Genomic DNA, 26,054 nt, shown 5'->3' on the forward strand with positions numbered 1-26,054 from the left:
TCTTTGAGTATTATCAGTAGATAGAGGATGCCTTCAGAGAGTAAACATTTTTTTAACCCTTTATTCCTTTTCAATTTTAGTCTACCAAGAATACCTTTTAAAACAGCAATTGTTTTCTTCCATTAATCACCTAATCAGTCACCAAAGAGCTGAATTCCAACAACCTTTTAAAATGTGTGCTGATCCATTGATCCACCTACTATAAAATATTTAATATACTGCAGAGTCAGTTCTACCCCTTGCAATGTTTAAGCAAGCCATTAGATACACAACTCCTTTACAGGATTTAATATGTGAGATTGGTATTCAAGACCTTACCAAAATGGCTGCTACAAAAGCCATATGGAATTGCACTGTATGAAGGAGCAGTTTGCAACAACCCCGGTGAAGAGATGAGCACTGACTGAAACCCACAGGTTGGATCTGTGAGTTTCAATGACTGAAATCTCAATGAGTTCCCAGCTGAAGTCAAGACAAACAGTAAAGCACAATACATTCATGGATTTGGAAAAAAAAGATGGAAGACATGGAGCACAGTTTAGTAAAACACAGAAAAAAACATGTCTTATTTGCATTCTTTGAAAGCCAGACAGACAAAAAGTATAAACAAGATTAAATGAAATCCATTCTGACAAATGCATGGACTCTGTTCAAAATGTCACTTTTGACCAGCAGGAGCTTTGCAATGCCGACTCCTTCACTTATCTGAGAAGCGTTGTCAGCAAGATTGGAGGCAAGAATCAAGGCAAAGATTGGCAAGGCAATGAATACATTCATCAAGTTACAAATCTATAGAAGCTGTGTTATATCCATATGAGTACAAATCAGGAACGATGGAAACAGAGTTCATGCTATCTGACGTGGGGACTTATATAAACAAAAATAAGATTTAATTGATATAGGGTTAATAGTTATGTTTGTGTTTCATTTGTCATGTAGGATCCTTGCTGGGGAATCTGACTCATTCAGTTTGGTTTATAAATAAGCTTTAGCTATGCCGCACATGTGACATAATTTTAATTAGTCTGCTTTGTTTGAGTATAAAATGATCCTGGGAAAATAACAGCCAGCAGGCTGGTAGACTTCAACATCAATTTTCTGAGGTTACTTAAAAAAGGAAGAATGTTTATTTTTTTCTATGCCATTTATAATCTTCTAAGAGGAGTTGGTGGTTTTGTATTTCACAGCCATCATTCCTGGTTTCAACCTACCCATTAACAGAATACACATTTTCCAGTCAGATGCTGTACGTTTTTTTCTGCCCTGATCATCACCTGCCACAAATATTTAGACAAGAGAAAACAGCTAACGGACAGAACTGAAGAGAATAAAATATAAATTAATAGATTTCACAGCTTCATACCACAGCACTGTCACTGTGCATTATCTAGCATACATCGTGGCTGCCATGTTTAGAGCAGTCAGTTACATTTTTCCCCTATCAGAAGCCTGAGTGAAGTGTGGTAATGTTGCTAAGTGTTGCACAAAAATCCCTCTTTTGGTGCGTCCCGCACTGCTCCAGGCAAAATTCTTAAAAACCCCTGACTAGGAGGGAGATGGGCCCAGAGATATATATGCTGTGACAGGCCGGGAGCCTATGCCTCACTGGTAAACCGTCCTGTGAACAGCAGTCGCCTGTGGCTGTGACATTACCACACTTTGCTCAGCTTCAGAAGGGGAGAATTTAACTGACGACTACTATGATTTGAAGCCACAGTCGAAACCAGATAATACACCATGACAATACTGTCAGGCAAAAGGGCTATGGTTCCACTGATTTTATTACACTGAAGGGATATTACCCTGGGCTGTGTATGTGTGACTATGTGGGCGGATATTTTAAGAAAATCAAAGCCAAGCCATGCAGGCACACTGACAGGGCAACAAATGGCCTAGCCAAAGCCTGGTTCACAGCTAAAAGAATTTTATTTTTTAACATTACAGTTTTTTGTGTGTGTGCTGTTTTGTTCTTTACAACATGCCTCTAGGGTGTGTAAATGCCCGCAAATACTTACATTGTGTTGCAGCCACCTTACAGTGTAAATGAAAAGCAGATGTGTCCTGTAAAAACCTCTTAAAAAAAAAATAGCTACCCTTTATTGTTATTTCCTTATTTATTTTATTTGAAATACACATCTTTGTTAACTTTTTCAGTGGAAATGTACACAAATATAGTTATTTTATGTTTAAAAGGATCAAGCTGGAAAAGAATTTTAAAACATAGTGTTCCGTCGAATCATCTAACTTAACTTGTGCACTAAACCGTCATTGGACGTTGTGAGGTGAAGAATTTGGGAAAAGCAGTAATAATCAAAGACAGGTAACCAGTCATCCTTACTTGGATAAAGTTGATTTCACTTTAGTGTTTTTGGTAGAATGTACAAGCCCAATGATGCCTTGATAAAGACGCCACAAAGTATGCCACACACCAGCCCCCCCCCCCCCCCCCCCCCCCATAAAAAAAAGCCTTCCTGATTTTGTATTTGAAAAAATTGACAGGTATGCAAATGCTGCAAATGTCTTGTATGTAAGCAATTAGAAAATAACACAATAATAGAATAGGAATTTACATTTTGCCTCAGACATTCCTTCAAGCCTAGTTTGAGGCATTTAAAAAGCCTACCACAGCATCATTGGGAAGGAAATTGAGAACAGTAGCTACAAAAGAAATGCTGATACTGAAACTATATAATGGAAAGTGCCAGCCAATTTGCACTTCTAAGTGATGTCCCTAAGTGTAAAATAAAACAACACATTAACTATTAGACAAAGTTTACAATATATTTACAAAACTGGTATAAACTAGATCAATTTTGATGTGTGGTTTTGTAATGATTTTTTTTCTTTTTTTTTTGTTCATGAATGTCAAATCCATGGATTAAAAGATTATTCAAAGAGCATGCATTTTGTATATGGGCTCTGTAAGACCCATCTAATAGTTTAGCCCTAAATAAACTGTTGATTTTCCATTAAATTTGCATTGTTTTTGGAAACAAGATAATCCCTGCCATATTAAGACAAAATAATGGAATATGAACGGCAAAATCAATTGAAATTGAAAACAAGAGTTTGTAGGGGGCCTCTTTATTTAATAAAATTACACAACTGCATTGCTTGTGACTGCAGTAGATTGTTTCCTACCGCTCAGGAACAAGTGTGTAATCTGACAGCCGTGAGATTGCAAGGAAATTTATTGTGCTAGTCAGCTGGCCTAATTTCTTTGGACTCATGACTATTTTAACAATGTATGAAAAAAAAAACCTAACAAGAAAGTGTCTCAGTATGTAACTGTCATTCTGCCAAGAGCTGATCTCTCTCCCTGTTGTTTGTCTGTAAAATATTGAACAACCCTGAAAAAACGAACCCTTTCTTATGATGCCCCTGAGATTTCTTAACAAACTCATAGTCAGTGTATGTAGGTTTTGCTTGCTTAATTCAATTTCGGTTCCGTGTGGAAGATGGCGCCCAAAAAAGAAAAGAAAAAAGTAATTAAAATAATTAAAAAATCTGCATATTTTATTTCAGATTTGCTTTTGTGCTAAAACACTTTTGCTACAGAATGTAATCATCTCTTATATATGTAAAGTGAATCTAGGTGTAAACATGCATAGCCCCTTGTGCTGTATCCAATCATAAGTAGAATTTCCATGAACTGACTCACCAGCAGTTCAGCCCTATACCTCAAGATATCTGTATAGTGACAATCATCTAATCGAAAACACAATTTAGTGATTAACACCTTAACTACTGGCTAATACAAAAATAAAATAATATTTAATAATTATCATATATATCTATTACTTTCCGATTAATAATGGGTAATGGTAACTACCCTTGATAAATTATTATATACATATATCATATATGTAATCATATTTATTATATAAATATATATATATATATTATATATAGATATATATATATATATAATATATAATATAATATATTATAATTAATATATAAAAAATATATGTATATTTTTTGCAGTATTATTATTACAGTAAATAATAGTAAGGCAGATGCTCATAGACATACAATGTTTTAATTCAAATTAGATTTCACGTTATAAATTGACGTGCGTGTACAATGTTGCTATAAAATTGGGACGCAAAAAAATGGTAAACAAATTGCCTTAACTGTAAGATTATACAAAAACTGTAACTTCTTAAAATCAATCTATATGTTTTTACACGGATGTGAATGAAAAGAAAGTAATGCCAGTTATATGCCAGTAACCATATAAAGCGTTCATAAAGACATACAAATTCAGTAAATGGGTGACGTTGAATAATGGTATGTGTGAGCGGTAGGATTTTGGAGGGGGACCATCAAGTTCCAGAAAAAGACCAGAATTCAAGTAGTGAAGGGATGGCGTGGAGCGATTCAGAATCATTTGCTTTAATCAACATGTGGGCTGACGATTCAGTCGAGTCTGTAACAAGCATGTCTAACAAACAGTTTGCAAGAGGTTGGCTGAAGCTAGAATCCACAGAACGCCAGTCCAGTGCAGAGACAGATTAAACACAGATTAAAGCATGGTCATGTGAACATTGCTGCTTCTGTATGGGGCATTGCGTACACGCGTTGCGTACTTGCTTCTGTCACCCTAGGTTGACCCTAATTCTTCAAAACACAGTGTGAAAACGCTTAGCCAAGCTGCATGACACCGGGTCGCGACCCTGGCAGGGTTCTGACCCGGGTAGAGCATGCCAGTGTGAAATGGGCTTGGTAGCACACAGATGGTGCGAGTTAATATCCTCTAAAAACAATTACACGGTAAAAACTCCAAAACATTTTAAAAAGGCTGCTAAAATAATAATAATAAAAAAAGGCAGTGTCTTTTTCAGTTATTTTTAATGTATTTTTTTTCTTTATGAAGACTGTTATTTTAAATAGCTACAAATAGCTGTGTTGTTGTAGTTGCCTGGGGTGCATCTAGAACCCCTTAACTGTTTAATGACTTTAGCTCCGGGCAAGGTCCAAAACCACCTGTTTGCACAAAGGCTTCCACCTCCGATGGTGAATATTTGAAAGTTTCATTGATCCCTTTCTTACCAACATAATGAACAAAGGTTATAGTTGTGAAAGGGGTTGCTAAACAGCAAAAGAAATGCTTATTAGGGTTCATCATTTCATGTGGATTTAGAGTAGTGTAGAGTTATGTCAGTGTGTGTTCAAATCAAAAGATAACTGACAGCACAACAACTATGTAACCTGTCAAAACACAGCTATACTACACTTCAATGTATAATTAATAACCTTGCTGGGCACTTTTATAAAGAAAATGTAAACAAACACTGCAGTAAGCAACTGGATATTAAGGAATGGCTCTTGTGTGTAAACAATTTGTGGTGCGCTTGATTGTGGCTAAACAAAGAAATAAACACAGGATTAACAAAAAAATATGATGAAGTTGATCATAGGAGACAGTGTGGTTAAAGTCCAGGGCTTGTAACCAGAAAGTCATTTGTTCACTGGTGACCATGAGCAAGTCACTTAATCTCCTTATGGTCCATCCTGAGGATGAGATATTTAATCAATGTCCTATTGTAAGTGACTCTGCACATAATGTCCTGTTCACAGCCTACCGCTGTAAAGTGCTTTGTGATGGTGATCCACTATGAAAGGCACTATATAAAATTATTATTATTATTATTATTATTATTATTATTATTATTATTATTAATAATAATAATAATAATAATAATAATAATAATAATAATAATAATAATAATAATATAAATAGTTGTAGGTGATGTTACCATGCTCAAAGAAGTCAATAAGGTCTTGCAGGTAATGTTTCTCACCAAAAGTAGTTCACAGAAAGCAGCAGTCTCCACAGCATTACGGTACAATGAACATGGGTAATGGGTAACTGTGATGCAGCATACATCCTGGACTACAAAGACCAAGCTTCTAAGCCCTGGGAGGTGTAACAGTAACAGATTTAGTGGATTTAGTAAAATAGAGAAAACATCCACAGAAAAAAGATGGCTATTTTTGAAAAATGGAGTACTAGAGGCGCAAAACAATTACATCCCAAAAAAAGACAAATCTAAATCTAAAATAAAATGGCCAAAATGGTTTAATATGTCAATTAAAAAATATATATTCAGAGAAAAAATGCACTTTTTCCAAAGCATATAAAAGGAACCAAGAACAAAGTACACAGAAAGAGTACTTGGAACTGCAAATGCAAGTCAAAAAGGAAGTTAGAAAGGCCAAGAGAGAGATAGAAATGAGCATTGCTAAGGGGGCTAAAACCAATTCCAAAAACTTTTTTCCAATATTACAACAGCAAAAGAACATTCAAGGAGGAGTGTGACAGGAAGACAAAGATTCTTGGTGGCAAATCTCCCTCCCGACCTGTAAGAGTACTAAGTAACAGGAATAGAGTACTCTGGACTACTTGGCCTGACACTTTGTTCCAAGAGTTAAAAGGAAGTCGGTCATGTGGAAAAGGGGTGGAGCTTCGGTACACTAACTCATGGACCCGGAAGGGAAATGATGTGGCAGCCGCAGATTGGAGGAGCGGCTGCAATCGTTTACCAAGGGGTCATGAGTGACAGTGTCACAGGAAATAAGTTAGCGGTGAAATAAGTTAGTGTTTGCCTTTTTGAGCCTTTCTGAGCACGTGCGAATTTTAGAATTTAGCCTTCTCCAATTTCTGTCTGTAAACTTTAATTCAGAAAATTGTTTTACTTTTAAAAATGTTGTCAGGATCTTTATTAAAGCTATGTTATATGTGGTTAAAATTGAAAAGACACTGTTATAATATTAATAACACTTTTTAATGTATCATATTGTATTTTATTTAATACATAGCGGTTAACTTTAAGCTACAAAGTCGTGGTTGTGCGATTTATTTTTATGTGCATTATATTTATGTTAAATTGTTATAATAACACTTTTTAAATAATATGACAATATCTATTATTTAATATTCCCAGTTTAAACCATTATCAGAGTTGTCATTTTAAATTTGTAATCGTCGTCGGATATTAAGCATGAAGATTTATTTTTATGTGCAATTAGATTATTACAGCTGTCAAGTCACAAACCCCTCCCCTCTATAATGTATACTGCCCAGGCCCGCCCCAAAAAAGGCGCAAAATCTAAAACTATTTTTTTTTTATAAAATATACAAAAAACAAAACTAGACTGCATCACAAGCATCGATCTGTAAGGACTGCACTCTAAGTTATCATTCATAATACAAGTGTGTGTATATGCACATCCATATGAAGTCTGCATGCGTAATTCCTATGATCGTATGAAAGTATGTATAGGAAGCCAATCATTTTGTGCATTTCTCAAATGACCTATCTGTATATCTCTTACTAAAAACATAAATGTTTTCTGTATATATTAAAACAGATATTCCCACACGTAGGCTTGATTAAAATGTTACAAACAGTATTCTCTGTATCAATAAAAGTATTTGTACCCACTTCCCCATAACATTTATTTAAAAAAAATACAAAACAACCGAGCATTTTACCATGAAAATAATACCTTAAACTTGAGCCTACATAGAATAAATGCTTATATTTGCTTACGCCACAGTATGATGACACAACATTTTTGAAAGGACATAAACATTTGGCAAGTGATTTTAACTGTGCATAAACATAAATTATTCTGACAAAATAATGTTTTTAAAATATTTATTTTTGCTAAAAACCATACTGCAGATCCAAATTCAGCGAGCTCTTTACTTTAAATAAAATGTATTTATAAAAACTTAAACATACATTTATTTACACTTTGATAAATAAGATGAGAATGTTACTTTTTAAACAGAAAAATAATGTCTGCAATACACTTTGATAAATATGATGTCAAACGTAACATTTTTAAACAATACCTGTTTTTATTTCTTAAAAAAATACAAATGGCGTCCGTAAAATCTTGGATAAATTTCCACAGAACCTTACCTTTAACTTCTAAAATTTGCACGTGTGCAGAAAGGCTCAAAAAGGTAAACGCTAACTTATTTCACGGCTAATTTATTTCACGGCTAATTTATTTCCCGTGACACAACTATATAAATAGGGGTCGAAGCGATATAATCTGTTCCTTCATTTTGGTTATTAAAAAGTGACCTGGAAGGACTTGTGTTTTTGTGAAAGTAATTATGAGTGTTTGTTTTGTTCTGTCTATTTGTTTGCTTGTATTCACTAGACAGCTAGCACGCTCCGCAGCAGTTTCCCTTGTGCTGTGAGGATGGTATTCTGCGTAGAGATATGAGGACAGGTTTTGCATCTGTTGGTATTGCAGGGTTTAGTTCCATTGTGTGCATTGTTTAGGTCAGTTGGTAGTTTGCTCAGGATGATAAGCTGGGACAGGTTAAATAGTTGTCTGCAGAATAGGAGAAGCGCTTCCAAGAAAATATTGGCGAGGGTAAAATCTTAAGCTAAAATTGGTTATAATTCTCTGATGATTTTGCAAAGAGGTCAAAGGGATGGATTGCACGTAACAGCTAAGGGTACTCTGTTAGACGCAGGTTTTACTTTGTATTCCAACAATTTATCTCTAGGTATTCTGATGGCACGTTACATTTCTCTGTCAATCTGTTTTGGAGAATATCCTTATTGGACGAAAGCATCACGAAGACTGCAAAGATGTTTGTTTCTGTCAGTAGTTTTGAGCAGTTTCGGTGGTAATGAATAGCTTGACTGTAAATGACAGATTTATGTGTGTGTGATGTGGTTGAAAACTAGAGATGTGTAAGTATTTTTGGCTGTCGATGGGTTTTCTGTAGATGGATGAAGTAATTTTTGATGGTTACTGTAGTGTCTAAGAATTGTATCATTTCTTTTGAATAATTTGTTGTCAGTTCAATGGTGGGATGGTAATTATTGAGAGCATGGTGGAATTGGTGTAATGAGGCTTCACTTTATGTCCAGATAATAAAGATGTCATCTATGTATCTTAAGTAAATTGTGGTTTGTAAGGATATTGCTCTAGAAATTCATTTTCCAGATTAGCCATGAAAAGATTAGCGTATTGTGGTGCCATTTTGGTCCCCATAGCTGTTCCCATGATCTGTTGATAATGTTTGTTGTTAAAAGGTGAAATAGTTGTGCGTAAGAATAAATTCAATTAGTTTGCCAATGATGCCAATAATATCGTTTTCTAAGAATTTTAGACAGGCTGATATACCATCATGATGAGGTATGTTGGTATACAGAGCGTTTACATCTATAGTGACTAGTATAGAATTTTGGGGTGGTTGGCCAAATTCCTTAAGTTGTTTTAGGAAGTGTGTAGTGTCCTGGATGAAACTATCTGTTTTTGTCACCAATGGCTTAAGTAAGGATTCTATAAATTCAGAGACTCCTTCTATGAGTGTTCCTATGCCAGACACAATGGGTCACCCAGGATTACAGGGTTTGTGGTTTTGGGAATTAAATAGAAAGTACCTGCCCTAGTTGTTTCAGGTATGACATTCTGCAAAGTAGAGTGAATGTCATCTGGCAGTGATTCTATGATGGTACTGGTTTTTGTATGTATTCTTTAGTAGGATCTTCTAAAAGTTCTTTATAATAGAGTACATCAGAGAGCTGACGGTCTGCTTCAGCAATGTAATCTGCTTGTTTAATTACTATATTGTGATTATTCTTTAATGATAATATAGCACTTCTTTCAATATTAGAAATGTTGTTAGGGATATCTTGTTGTTTTTGGATAATCTGAGAACTTACTTTCTTACGGAAGGTGGTGATGTAAGCTTCTAGGCTGGCATTACTTCCACTTGGTGGTGTCCAGAGGTTTTAGTGATGTTACTTCTGTTGTATGTAGTTTGTATAGCAATGTTGTTGTCAGGTTGATGAAAAAACTCCTTTAGTCTGAGTCGTCTGAAAAATGCACATAATTTTATTTTGTCCAGGTTTCATGATGGGCAAAATGTCAAACCTTTTGATAAAATAGAGGTTTCTGCTTCAGTTAAATTGTGTTTAGAAAGGTTTACTATACTGAATTAATAGTAGAGTCTCTTGTTGGTTTAGATTCCCATAATTTATCAAGTTTTTGAATTTCAGTTGCATGTCTGCCTGTAGATGTTTCTTGTAATGTTCCTTAGATATAGTATAGATGTCTGCTGCTGTGCTGTTTTTTGTTTTTAGGTTAATATACAATGTTTCAATCTGTTTCTTTAAAGAGGTTTTCTTTACATATTATGTGGATTAGGTAGTTTCTCTGAAGTCTTTTTACAAAGATGTTCTGCATACGTAGATTTGAATGTAGTGCTCAAAGTATTGAAGATGATGAGTCCTTTTGGTATTAAGTTCTGTTTCTTGCATCTAGTTAGGAAGAAAGTATCGTTGTCCAGTTTAGCTTTTTTCTCATGTTGGTAAATTTTGAATGACACCTCCCATTTTGTCAATGTATAAAACAATGTTCCTTTGGTAGCACTTTGTGACTTTAACAATTGCATAATTTTGTTTTCGGCTGCTTTTTGCAGTGTTACCCAAATATTTTGGTCTGCATGATTACTGTGTAATGTTTGTTTTCCTGACAGATCTACCTCAAAGTGATTCATGTTTAGAGGAATCTCCACCAATGTTTGCAAAGTATTAGTTTGCTGTAATGGAGACAAAACTTTACCATTGGAAAAATTGAGCTTTCTTGTCACATTCATATACATGGATCGATTCCTTATTGTGGTGACATTACCCCCATCAACCCAGTATTCAGTGGCCATAGTGGTAAACAGTAAATACACCATAGTAGTGAACAGCTTGAAAAGTGTGTACAGCTTTCATAGTTACTAGTGTGCAAGAACTATTATTAGTTGAATTACCCATGTATCCCACATCACATGGAAGGTGTACCTTCGACACTACTTGTTGTCTACAAATATATGAGAGACCTAGATTCCATTTCTTCAGACCACATGGGCAGGTAAGTTCTGCATATTATGCATTATACCATTATGTAACATATCCATCCTATTTAAAACATACCACTCATTTTCTAAATTATCTGAGACAGGAAAAACATAGTAAACTATACACAAAATAATCCATTTATACCAGTACCACTAACATTGCCATTAGTATTGTTCAGTTTTTTATTTCCCATTCAGAATAAATTCATATTATAGTGACTGGGCACCATATAGTTATGGTGTGGGAAAGCTCTCCCTAATTGTGTGAATACATTTGGGGCCTGATTCACTAAACAGCGGTAACGTGTTTTGCACGTAGTAAGCCCCTTTACTGTGTGCTTTGTACACCTGCTCTATTCACTAATCAGCGGCAGGCAACCTATTTGATATGCAAACTATATTCACTTAAGGAAGCTAACTTTATTATGTGCCTCAGCACATGTTAAAAGTACTGCTTAAACCAGGCGGTGTCACAAAACCAGCAGATAAGCTGCACAAGAGAGCGAGAAGTAGAGTCAGATAGAGTCTTTCAGACAAGCCAGATGTTACTAGGGCTTTGTGCCACATAGGAGGAGCTGAACTAAGACCAAGGCCTCCTCTTCCATGCTGTACTTGCCCTATTGACAGCCTTTGCATCTTCCACACCTTCCTTCCTGCTTCAAGCTTCTCTACTGTTGTCAAGGAAACCTCTTACACAGTGAGTGGCTACAGAAATCTTGGCAGTAGACCAAACTAAAAGCACCAGAGTTTAAGTTTGCCCGGTAAAGCCCTGCTGTCTGTGCTCTTCAACCCTCCCACTGCTTGTTGTCTCACTTCTCCCATGCAAACTGTATCCTTTAGATCCCCATCCTACTCCAAGGATCCCATCTCCCAAGACTTTTTACAGGTTTCTCAGACACTGTTGGTATTGCCTCACCGTTATCCACTACTTAACTTTAATTATAGAGATGCTCCTTGACTTAATGGGCTTGAATTGCATTTGTGCCCATTCAATGTTATGGATTAGTTTGCCCAATAACCGATTAGTGCGGGCTACTGTTGTAGTCATGATTGTCATGACAATCATACTCTAATTGGTAGCAGTTGCATTCCAGAAGCCAAGCATTCTCCTCCCACTACCCATTTTGACACCCTAATAATTACTTCCATTGCCATGGTAAAAGCTAGTGGAGAAATGGTGTATCCTGCCATTATTCCAATTTTTGACATTGCAATGTATTGGTGAATTATGAAGTTGAAAAACAAAGTGTATGGCACTGTCATTGAAGGAAGATATATAAGATATATAGGGAAGCGTATAAGGTGCAGCCCGTATTGCCTAAAGCAATCTAACTTTAAAATATCATCATCAATTGTTACTACATTAATTGTTTTCTGTACCATAGCCACCAGCAAACCTAGGGAAAAATTTAGGAATATTTTACATTTTTTAAAAAGATATATAAAAAATCTGGTATTCAGATAAAGTGTATAAAAATACCACAAATACCTTAATAGTACTTTTTACAGTGTGGTAATTGTTTGAATGTAAAATGTAGATTTGAAAGAATATGATGTAATCCTGTTATTTATTTATTTATTTATTTATTTATTTATTTTATTTCTTAGCAGATGTCCTTACCCAGGTCGACTTACAGTTGTATACAAAAAATGCATATCAAGAATTACTGTACAATTAAGAGCAAGATACAAGACACAGTTATAATGAGAGATTATAATCAGGAGTTCACATAACTTTTAACATTAGGTTCTCACATGAGTACCAGCAGAAATGGTTTGGTACGCACCAAAATTAGGGGTCATCCTCCAAGTCGCTGTCCAGCTCCACCTCCTCCTCTGACAGTTTAAACAATGATGTATCAAGGATTAATGGTGCAAGTTTGGAGCTAGATTCTAGCGCCAGGGTACATATAACGCAAGCGACATTAAATTCTGGCGCCAGTAGACGTGTTTAAGTTGCTGTTGTTGTTGTTGTTGTTGTTGTTGTTGTCATTATTATGTATTTGTTAGCAACCATAGATTATGATAGTGTCTCATTGGGTGTGGAATACTCCAATGAGCCATCCACACTCATCCACATGCTAGGAGAGAAGGTTTGTCATGTGGAAAGATGAGGGGGGCTTGATTAGGTCAGTATTTCATAATTTAGCACCAATAGGCGCTCTGATGCTAAACTTTCAAAACAGGTTAGCACCAATCTTCAAAATGGTTTGCACCCGTCAAGGATGCTGGCTCCAGGATCAAATGTTTCAGTGGTCATCCTTACACATATGAATATACAACAGGGCAGAAAGGTGTGAGGCTGATATGTGGGATCGATATTTGTTTTTTAAAAGGTTGACATGTGAAAACCCACACTGTGGATAATAACAATAGTTTATGAATGTTTAAGTAGGAGTCAGGATTGCTGGTTAATACAATGTTTAACAAATCATCACGCATTCTCTGTTTATTTCAATTGCCTAGCACCAAATTCCAGTCCTGGGGATTCAAAAGCAAAAAACAGAATACTTCTTCACTTTATTAGTGCTGTTGAACACGTTATCTTGACGGGACAACAGTATTTATAGAAGGGAAAAAAATATTATTTTAAGTAAAATGCTTAAGTAAATGTATTTTTCTTTAATGTAATGGCTCTCAAACATCGACACTTCCTCTCATCCGTGCTTGGGAAGAGAAGTGTCAGCGAGCTTCTACAACACCACTCCCCATAACGACATCCTTCTTCTCTGAATGGACAGCTAAATTGAGATCCCTGCTATCATTGGTTGTTTTGCATCATGTTGGGTACCCGAGGGTGACTTACAAAAGCAGGTTGGGTTCAGGTCAGAATATGAACTTTTTTGCGGTTTGTGGTTCCGGTGCAGGTCAACAAATGTCATTTTCAGTTCTCAGGTCTGAAACTGAATCACCAAAAATGTTTTCTGTCCTTTCAGTGTACTCATGTGTAACCCTTTCCCAAAAAAACATATTAGAAGGTAAATGTACCTGTATTTCCTGTACTAAAGCAGGAGACGATTAGGGGGGAGTAATCTGACTTAGCAATGTTCTCCATTTGTATTGCTGCTTGTTTGATATGTCACAAGATTACGAAGTGGCAATCCTAGTGGCAGTTAAAAAAAATACCTCCTCCATAGGACTTTTTTTTTTTAAATTTAGTTGTTGCCAATTATTTTTGTTGTTATTTTCTCCAAATTTGAAATGCCCTATTATTTAGGCTCAGCTCTCCTCTACCACCCCTACGCTGACTTGGGAGCAGCGAAGATGAACTCACACTGTCCTCCGAAGTGTGTGCCATCAGCCGACCGCTTCTTTACCCACTGCAGATTCACCATGCAGCCATCCAGGAGCTACAGCATCGGAGAACAACGCAGCGCCCGGCCAGACTACAGGGGTCGCTGGTGCGCAGTGAGCCGAGGACACCCTGGCCGACCCTCCCCCCCTTATCCGGAGATGTTCAGCCAATTGAGCGCCACCTCCTGGGAACTCCCGTCCACAGTCGGCTGTGGAATAGCCCACACTCGAAAAGGCAATGTCCAGGTTATAGGGCGCATCCTGCACTCAAGCAGAAAGCCTTTACGGGATGCGCCATTCGGGAGCCCCTTTGTTGGACTTTTTAAATCTCCTTTTAGCACTTGGTCTTGGTGATATTAAAAATGTGGACAAGGTGAAAAAAAAGAGGGCAGGGTTTATATTGTGCAGTGAATACTAGTTTGAGATTTGAGATTTAAATCAGAAGTGTGGAATTCTTTTGAAATTATAGCGGATGAAAAAAATGAAAATGTGAAAATGTGACTGGATTCATTACTTGTAAAACTTCATCTTGTTTTTGTATATGGCAGCCACAAATCCTTTACATCTCTGCGAAAACACAGGTGCAGCTCCTGTTCAACTGGTGGCATGAAAGGAATAGACAGGTATTTTATAGTAAAGTAAGTAGAGAGAGTTAATATGTTACAATATTAAACAATCTTTAAATATGTATAGCCTATTGTATAAACTCAGTCCGTGGAGAATGGTAGAGATATCCATGTGAATTTGAGAGCATGAGAGAGTCAGTTGATGCAGACAGTAGGTAAACGACAAATTGGGATCAGTTTGCAGGTCTTATTAAAATGGTTTGGTCAGGTCTTAGGTAAGAAGACAGTGCTGCAGCGGGTTGCGGGTCTGGGTCGGAAGTGAGTTGTAAAAATTGGACCCGAGCAGGACTCTGATCGGAAGGTTAGGCAGGTTCTGGTCACTCTCAGATAACATGCTTGATCTTGTAAGCATGAACACCCTCGCTTCCTATATGAAAAAATGCTTACCTGTTAAAAATGTACTGATGGTTTGCATTTGCGTGTTAAAACAATACAGAAGTCTGCATTTGTTTTTTATTGGTGTGCATGCGTACTTGTGTACCAGTTATCTGAATCCCTGATTGTAATTATTATAATGAGCTATGCTACTCTCATGGTGTAAGGACTCAGTTTGGGTAGCCAGAACTTTATAGTCCCAAACTACAGAGACTGTGTATGTTATACTGGAAGGTTCATAACGGGCATCTCTCACTGTACATACATATTTTATGAAGTGATTAATTTTCAATTTCAACAAAAGTACATCATAATAATCTAAATATGTTAGCACAGAATATATTAATAAGTTATTTTATACATTATTGTAAGACTAGTTATATCTCAGACTTAAATTCACTTGAACCAGTGAGACAACCTCTCTTGAAAGGTTCTTATTCCCCATACAAAGCATTTTTTTAAATTTTATTTTAGGAAAATAGAATTCATGGCTAGCACAAGTTTTAAATTAAATTTCGGTCGGGAAGATGTGGGAACAACTTTAATACCATATTAGGTACAACTAAAGCAGCAAAAATGTTTGAGTTAATAATATGAAATGACCAGGTATAAGACATTTCATGTAATGCCTAACTACTATTTTCAGGCAGTCCACAAAATGCCTGAAAGTTTTAGGCATTTCACAAAACCCAAGTGGTATACAGAAAATGATGATAATGTGCACTGGATATCTTATATATAATACTGTATTTAATCAAATTATTTACTGAGCAGTTTTATGCAGTTCAGTTAACTTGCTCTCAGGCTAGACGAACCTTGTAGGCAATTTGTGTCTTCATTTCTAGCCATGACTGTGACAGGTGCAGACAGATGATACAAACAAATTTTGCTGGACTTGATGATCTGCGAGTTTCTCAGACAGGTTAGTTGCTGTCAGGTTTCCACTCGTTTGCATTACACATGGGGTATCTTCTGCATGTGGTACCATACAATTGTTTTTATCATCTGTATAAAACTTTCTGTCTTGTAATGGAATGTTTAGATGTTCCAAATATTAATTAATCAATCAATAAATTAATTTATTTATATATAACGCCTTTCATGGCAAGTCATCCTAAAGTGCTCTACAAAACATGCAAAAATTAAACTATAATACCAAACATGAATTACAATAATTAAGTGTCCATTGTCTGTAATGTCTATTTTCTATAAGCTTGGAAAAAACCTAGTTTTTAATAGACTGAAATTCCTCCAGAGTGTCAGAGTTTCTGACAACTGGATGCAGGGAATTCCAGAGGGAAGACAAGTAGAACATTAATGCTCTATGCTTATTGCTTAGTGGTCTTATCATTATTTGCCCTGTGGTTCGACAACAGGGCAAATAATGGTAGTTTATGTACAGTTTCCAAAAGCCCACAGCACATACCTCCTGTAGAAACAAAGGCATTGTTAGGAAAGTTCCATTATCATTAGCTTTCTAAGTATAAGCATTGCTTCTAGTGAATTAAATTATGTCGGTTCTGTTGTAAAAAAAAAAAAAAAAAAAAAAGTCCTCCAGCAGACTACTTAGTAGCTGCATTGACATTCTGGGCTGGCGGTTGACAGATCAGTGCCTGAAGTGTTGCTCTCGCTGTAGGGTTAGTCGTATAATTGACAAACCATGGGGACCAGATTTCTGGATTAGGTTGACCAGGCTGTCAAAACAACCAGGACAAACTCTCAAATCAAATTTCACTGCAAATCAGACCTGTGTGGAAAATATACACTCTGGCAGGCCAGGAAGTAAGATTGTTTCATACCCGCTGTGTATTTTTTTTTAACACATTCATACATTCAGTTTCACAAGTTACAATAATAATAATGAAAAAGGTGCTGTATGTATATAAGGATCCTACTGTAAAGGCAGTTAAACCTAAATGCAACATAATCCACAAAGCTGCCTTTTTAAGCTGTGCATTTACCAGTATGCAAAATGTTTCTTATATATTGTAGCACTCTTTGAAGAGACCAAAGCCTTGACTTGTGTTCATCGCTCAATACCCAATCCTAACTTTCTCTTGTGTGCACCCCTAGTGACTTACCCATACAAATCATAACATATTACAGTATAATGGATTTAGTTTAGAAGAGGTCACTCCCAAATTGTATTAATCAGCTAAACCACTGTTATGCATTAAAGGGTGTATGGCCCTTGGATCGTTAAAATATTATACTGGATCCTACAGTATGCTCAAAAGTCTAGAAAATTCTGGAACTGCATGGCGACCACTACATATCGTCATATGTACATTACTGTATCAATATCACCAGGATATTGAAATGCTTTCCTTGATCACTGCTGTAGTTTCATTGATTAAAATACTCCATGCTTTCACTTGAAAGACAATAAGTAACATGCTTTCTGGAAATGTTGTCAAGCCTGAACCACACTCAGTGGAAGATTTGGATCCATATGGTGGTTTGTTTCATCTGAAGACAAGTGTGGTACTCTTTTTCAATTATGTACTGCAGACTTTGGGTCCTAAATAGATGCTTACCTACAATGAAGCAATAGGAATTCTTCATATATAATCATATTAGAATTACTTAAACTTATTTTGAAGTGTAAATCCAGGTTTTCTATTCTCCAATAGGCATATTATTCAGAGAATATATATATATATATATTCTCTGAATAGTATACTATCTCTGAATCATCATTAGATGGAGAATAGAAAACCTGATTTACCCTTCAAAATGTTAAGTGAGTTTAAGTAATTCTATTCTCCAAATTCAATTATATATACTAATTATATTCCTATTGCTTCATTGTAGGTAAGCATCTAGGTAAGCATTCCTACCACTTGTATCCAGATATATATATATATATATATATATATATATATATATATATATATATATATATATATATATATATTATTTATATATAATAACATAGTGTGATCACACTATGTGTCCCAGCAGTGTTTTAGTTATAGTTTTATAAAAGCTACAAAATGAATGGCGTTAAAGGTTGAATACATTGCATGTTATACAACAATAAGAAAAAAAAGCAACATTTAATAAAAGTTCAAAAAAAAAAAAATGTACATGCGCGTATGAGGACTGGTTTTGTACTGTTAAATACCATGGATGAAAAAAATGTAGATTTTAGGAAATATTGTTCACTTCTTATACATGCTTTATGTCAAAAGGAGAATGTTCACAATGCCTTTCGGCAGCCTTTTTCAAACCAGCCGATTGAAATCAGAGGACTATAATGGCCAACACTTACTATGCTAGTGCTGAATAATCTTTTCCTAAAATAACACTTTGGATGTATTGCCACAAGGCTTATTAGAATTCTGGTGAGCAATCATCCGCACTTACAATTTGATTCTAATTAGTTCAGATATTAGGAGGACAGGCCCCAGCTGCTTTTAAATGTCACTGAGTTTCCCTTAAGACTGTGCAGGTCTTCCTTACTTTGTCCAAAATGCCTAAGGGAAACCAAGAAAAAAGCCAAGATACATCTAGTGCACTAGCATACTGTGGTCTGTGGACTGGGCCCCCCAACAGTGTCTCTGAGAATGACATTAACAGCCTCCATCAGGAAGGACAATGTTTATACTTTCTTAAAATCTCCCTCTAAGGGCTATGTAGCATTTAACACATTGTCAGTTATTAAAAAACGAGATTTAAATAATTCAGTTTAACAAAATATAAAACATCTAGATGAGAATGTCTGTAGTTGGGGGACTACTATTTTGAATTATTGCCTGTTCCGTAAATTCTGTGAAGAATTAAAAGATCTAGAAATATTAAAAGCAAACAGGTTTTAAACACAGACACAAATTAATTTCGATTAAAAAATGGAACTCAAACTGTTGCTACCTAGCTGCAGAGTATTTTTTTCAGTGCTAAACAGAACATATTTAATGAAGAGAAAACAAGAAAATTCATCTTATGTGTAGGTAAAGTATTTATACTGGGTTCATATGTTTTACACCAGAACAATTTTGACTCAAGATTTCATTCTGAATACATCTTTCTATTAAATTAATAATACAATAACAACTTATTTAAATGTAAAATTATACAGTTCTGTATTCTGCAACATTTACATTGTACTTTGGTATCAAATTCAAATAATCATTTTGTAAGCATGCATTTGACTGCTGTAATTTCCCAATACCAAATTAAAAAAAACAAACAAAAAAACAGACCCCAAACATGAATTTTAGGTTTGCAGCATGAACCACTGCTGTACTTTAACTTGTCTTTCATTGTAAGATTCTTAAAACCTGTCAAATCATGACTTTAATACCATAAGCATATTCAAAAGATCCTACCACTTGTAATAAAATGATATAATATTCATGAACCCATGGTTTTCTAAACAGCCGATCTGATTGCATCAGGGCTTGTCTTTAATGACCTATACAGTGGCATATCTAAATATTGCAAACATTTATCCCACTGTCTACCGCAGGTGATTTAGTATTGCCATCACTTGTGACTCACATACCCGGAGTGTTATGTTACTGTACACAGCACATGCCCTGTTGAGTGTCATTGCTAAGATATAATACATACATAGCACTGAATGAAAACAAACCAAAAAAAAAACCCTAAAAAAAGTGATGTACAACCACTTACCATTCTGAATCTCTTCCTTTGAATTGCCTTTTTTTTCCCAGTTGTCCTGAATTTAATTAGAGCTTTAAACTGATTCCTGCTAGAGGTGTAGAACCTTGGTCTAGCTGGGTTTGGCTATGGATTCAGGCATGGAGTTTCCTGGGATTTCAATGCTTAGACAAATTAAATCTGACCTGACCTCGATAGTGCTCTCTTCTAGGGTGTCAGTAATCAACGTAGTCCCATTTCCTAAAAAAAAAAAAAAAACTTAATCCTTGAGTTGACCTTGAGATATGTGATGTGGGGAAGTTTCCTTTGAAGTGTTTCTTGTCAGCACTGTACCATTTATGTCCAGACCTGGGCAAATTTAGAAGAGGTAAACAGATATTGAACTAGTGGTGGTCAATTCTATATCTTATTATTGTTAAAGCAAGAACTGTTGGTGGTTGAGGTAAATGGTAAAAAAACGTCCCTTAGGTCAACATTGTCAATACCTTTTAGGATTCTAAATGCTTGAATCAGATCACTGTGTAGTCTTTGTTCAAGACCGAATAGATTCAATTATTTTAGCCTGTCTGCCTATGGCATGCCTTTTAAACCCAGAATAATTCTGGTTGCTCTTTTATGCACACTTTCTACAGCAGCAATAAGCGAGGTGACCAGAACTGAAAACAACATTCTAGAAAGGTCTTACTAATGCACTGTAAAGTTTTAACATTACTTCCCTTGATTTAAATTCAACACTTTTCACTATATATCTGAGGATTTTGTTGTCCTTTTTACAGCTTCCCCACATCTTGTAGATGAAGACATTTCTGAGTCAACATAAACTCCTAGATCTTTTTCATTGATTCCTTCTTCAATTTCAGTATCTCCCACATGGTATTTATATTGCTATTTTTTTTTGCTATTGCCTGCATGTAGTACTTTACACTTTTCTATATTAAATATAATTTGCCATGTGTCTGCCCAGTTCTGAATCTTGTCTAGATCATTTTGAATGACCTTTGCTGCTGCAATAGTGTTTGTCACTCCTCCTATTTTTGAGTCATCTGCAAATTTGACAAAGTTTGCTTACTATACAAGAATCTAAATCATTAATGTAGATTAAGAAGAGCAGAGGACATAATACCGATCCCTGTGCTAGTCTGCTGGTTACCTTGCATCAGTACTTTCTGTTTTCTACAAGTTAACCACTCCCTAATCCATAGGCATACATTTCCTTGAATCCCTACTGTGTTCATTTGAGAATTAATCTTTTAAGCAGGACTTTATCAAAAGCTTTCTGGAAATCTAAATAAACCATGTCATATGCTTTGCAATTATACACTGTCGATGAAATTACCATATAGGTAATTTTCCATTTTGGATCTTATTATAATTTACATAAGTTTACATATAATAGAAGTCAGGCTTATTTGTCTGTAGTTACCTGGTTTGGTTTTGTCTCCCTTTTTGTATTTTTTGTTCATTTGGAATTCTCCAGTCTGTCGGTACAACCCCTGTGTCAAGAGACTGTTGCATGATCTTGGTTAACGGTTTGTAAATAATTTATTTCATTTCTTTGAGTACTATTGTGATTGTGAAAAATAATTATTTAATATATGTTTTTTCTCTTCATCTATGTTTTTGCCATTTCTTAGACATTTTACCCTCTCCTTGAATGTTCTTTTGCTGTTATAATATTGGGAAAAAACTTTTTGGAATTGTTTTTAGCCCCCTTAGCAATGCTCATTTCTATCTCTCTCTCTCTCTCTCTCTCTCTCTCTCTCTCTCTCTCTCTCTCTCTCTCTCTCTCTCTTGGTCTGTCTAACCTCCTTTTTGACTTGTGTTTGCAGTTCCAAGTACTCTTTCTGTGTACTTTGTTCTTGGTCCCTTTTAAACGCTCTGTAAAGTGTCTTTTTTTCTCTGAATATTTTATGTTTTGTATTTTGTTTCATCAGTCCACAAAACATTTGACCAGATCTCATATCCATATCATAAGTGAGTGTCCATTTTCCTAAGAGTGTTTTTTTCCTTGGCATGAGAACGTTGAGACCTTCACCATGCAACACTCGACCTGCGGTTGACATGGAAACTTCAATCCCACCTGCAGCCAATTCACTTTGAATATCTTTGGCCGTCAATCTCAGATTGTTATTAACCTTCCTCACTTGTTCTTGGTGAAAGAACCTTCTTTCCTCCAGACCGAGGGAGCGTTGTGACAGTACCAAGAGTCTTGTACTTCTTGATAATAGAAACAATAGTTGAAATTGGGATACTCAAATGCCTGGAAATCTTCTTGTATCCTTCTTCAGCTTTATGATAATAAATAATTTTCTGCCTAAGATCTTTAGCTAGCTCTTTTACTTTTTTCCCCATATTGACTTATTGGTAATGACAGCAATCATCCTATGCATAACCTTTTTATACTCTCTAAGAATGTTCACCTACAATCTAGCATTTTTTAGACTTTTCTAGAATTAGGTTCTGCATTATCATGTTAAAATTTCTCTAAAACAAATAATTATAAATTATAAAGAAATTATAAATTTCCATTGGGGTATGTAAACTTTTGACTATACCCAACATATATATATATATATATATATATATATATATATATATATATATATATATATATATATATATATATATATATACACACTGAATAAAAATATAAACGCAACATGTAAATTGATGGTCCCATGTTTCATGACCTGAAATCCCAGAAATTTCCCATATGCACAAAAAGCTTATTTCACTCACATTTTGTGCACAAATTTGTTAACATCTCTGTTAGTGAGCATTTCTTCTTTGCCAAGATAATCCATCCACCTGACAGGTGTGGCATATCAAGAAGCTGATTAAACAGCATGATCATTACACTGGTGCACCTTGTGATGGGGACAATAAAAGGCCACTCTAAAATGTGCTGTTTTGTCACACAACACAATGCCACAGATGTCTCAAGTTTTGAGGGAGTGTGCAATTGGCATGCTGACTGCAGGAATGTCCACCAGAGCTGTTGCCAGAGAATCGAATGCTCATTTCTCTACCATAAGCCGCCTCCAACGTTGATTTAGAGAATTTGGCAGTACATCCAACCGGCCTCACAACCGCAGACCATGTGTAACCATGCCATCCCAGGACCTCCACATCTGGCTTTTTCACCTGCGGGATCATCTGAGACCAGCCATGCGGACAGCTGATAAAACTATGGGTTGACTGTCAGAAACTGTCAGAAACCGTCTCAGGGAAGCTCACCTGCGTGCTTGTCGTCCTCACCAGGGTCTTAACCTGACTGCAGTTCGGCGTTGTATCCGACTTCAGTGGGCAAATGTCACCTTCGATGGCCGCTGGCATACTGGAGAAGTATGCTGTTCATGGATGAATTCCGGTTTCACTGTACCAGGCAGATGGCAGACAGCGTGTATGGTGTCGTGTGGGCGAACAGTTTGCTGATGTAAACGTTGTGAACAGAGTGCCCCATGGTGGCTGTGGGGTTATGGTATGGGCAGACATAAGCTACGGACAACAAACACAATTGCATTTTATCGATGGCAATTTGAATGCACAGAGATACCGTGACGAGATCCTGAGGCCCATTGTTGTGCCATTCATCTGCTGCCATCACTTCATGTTTCAGCATGATAATGCACGGCCCCATGTCGCAAGGATCTGTATACAATTCTTGGAAGCTGAAAATGTCCCAGTTCTTCCATGTCCTGCATACTCACCAGACATGCCACCCACTGAGCATTTTTGGGATGCTCTGGATCAATGTGTATGACCGCTTGTTACAATTCCCGTCAATATCCAGCAACTTCGCATAGCCATTGAACAGTAGTGGGACAACATTCCACAGGCCACAATCAACAGCCTGATCAACTCTATGCTAAGGAGATGTGTCACGCTGCATGAGACAAATGGTGGTCACACCAGATACTGACTGGTTTTCTGATCCACGTCCCTACCTTTTTTTTTATGGTATCTGTGACCAACAGATGCATATCTGTATTCCCAGTGATGTGAAATCCATAGATTAGGGCCTAATGAATTTATTTCAATTGACTGATTTCCTTATATGAACTGTAACTCAGTAAAATCTTTGAAATTGTTGCATATATATATATATATATAGCTACGCATCTATAACTGCTCTCTCTGCTACAGTAAAACAAAGAAAAAGGTAAAGCACAATAAATGCATACTGTAAGCAGGAAAAGCATGGTAAACTGTAAAATCAATGCACACATGGAGACTAAGGGACAGGATGGCTTAAACGTAGAAGTTTCCCTACAGCTGTTTAAATACAAATTGACATTTGACTTTTTGACTTTTAAACCTTTTTCTGTCACACAGAGAATGTTTTTTGTTTGAGAAAGTTTCCTTTCTCCCTTTTGTGAAAGTTTCAAGAAGTTTATTTTAAATTAATAAAAATCCAAGGCTCTATGAAGCCACTCTAGCTTTGAACAGACCTGTATTGATCTTGCAGGTGAAGCTAGACTGAATGTTAGAGCCGAACCCAGCAATCTTCTACTTCAAACAGAATTGGGTGTACCTGCAGAGAGTTAGAATGGCAGGCAGGCTTTCGATAAGCCAGAAGAGCAGAGATGAGATAAAAACAATAGCTACATTAACATTTCAGATTTATTATAGACTGAGTAATATAACTTACTTAATATTCACTATTTTATATCTACTTCAAACACAAAAATATATGCATTTTATCTTGTATTTTATTTTATTTTTGTCTCAAAAAATGTTTTTAAAAATCTAATTATTTTTGCTATAATGTTCACAGGGTGAAGAGCACTTTCTATTGATTATTGTACAGCTATGGTATTATAGTACATTAACTGGATAATGTAAATGAATTGACTGATCACTTTAAAATGTATTAACAGTGTTCTGGATTTGAGCAACAAATCTCTTTGCTAATCCAATTACTCCTCTACTTGTAATAACCGTCCAGGTACTGATCACAAACCACATAAAATGCAGACACTTACACATATTTATCTTCCCTTACTTGTTTACTTAAATGTTGGATGGATCAAGGAAACTCAGACTTGGTGATAATGTAGCGATCTCAGTTAACGCAGACAGACAGACGCATCACACAGGGTGAGGCAATCCACACAGATATGGAGGGCGGGCGCGAACCTGTGCCTCTCGCACTAAAGTATAGCGCCAATAGTGCTGTACAAAAGGAGCCGGCTCTTTTGTACAGCGGTATCAGATCAAAGTTTTAGTGCGAGAGACCCCGGGTTCGTGCCCGCCCTCCGTCTGTGTGTGGATTGCCTCACCCAGTGTGATGCGTCTGTCTGCGTTAACCGAGATCGCTACAATAATATAGGGAGTCTTAGTCTATTGTGAAAATAACAACAACAAACAAGTTATTTAATTTTGCAATCTGAAGTTAAATCACATTATTTGTATTCAATAAGAAAACAGAAAGTATAATAAGGATTTTTTTTATTGATAATTTAAGAGTTTGTTTCTGTCAAAATAATCAAATGCATATGCTTCATATAAGCAAAAGCTTAGAGTAGTATGTTTTAACTTTAAGAATTAGTTTATTTTCTGATCAACAGAAGAGTAGTTTTATTAATAAAACTGATGGATGATTGAAGTGCTATAAGTTAATACAAATCAATACTAAAAAGTTTATTTGAAACATTTAGGGCACAGCTTGCATTTGAATCTCACACCTTCATATATTATATAAAAAAATATGATTAATCTTCATTACTCGTAACTGACTATTATGTTCATTATTAGTAAATAACTGAAGTTTTCGCACTTTTTTTTTTATATTATATAAATAAGGACTAGGCCTGCAACATTTCTTTTGTTCTTTCTTTATTTCTTTATTTATTTTTATAAATGTAGTCTTTGCCAATAATTTTACTCAATTTTTCTCCCCAATTTGGAATCGCCAATTGTGTTACTAATCCCGGTTCACCGCTGCATCCCCCTGGTAACTTGGGAAACTGCATCTCCCTGGTGACTTGGGAAACGGCGGCTGACATGTGCGTCCTCCGAAACATGTCCCTGCCAGGCTGTCTTTTTTCTCACTGTGGATCCACAGCAAAGCCATCAGACCTAGTGCTGAATGACAACACAACATCAGACAACAAAACACAACATCAGACCTGTAGTGCTGAATGGCAACACTGCAGACCCACAGGCGCCCTATCAGCCACAGGGGTCGCTGGTGTGCGGTAAACCGTGGATTGCCCTGCCGACCTAAGACCTCCCTACCT

Source organism: Polyodon spathula, chromosome 5, assembly GCF_017654505.1.
Source record: "Polyodon spathula isolate WHYD16114869_AA chromosome 5, ASM1765450v1, whole genome shotgun sequence".
Classification (NCBI taxonomy): domain Eukaryota; kingdom Metazoa; phylum Chordata; class Actinopteri; order Acipenseriformes; family Polyodontidae; genus Polyodon; species Polyodon spathula.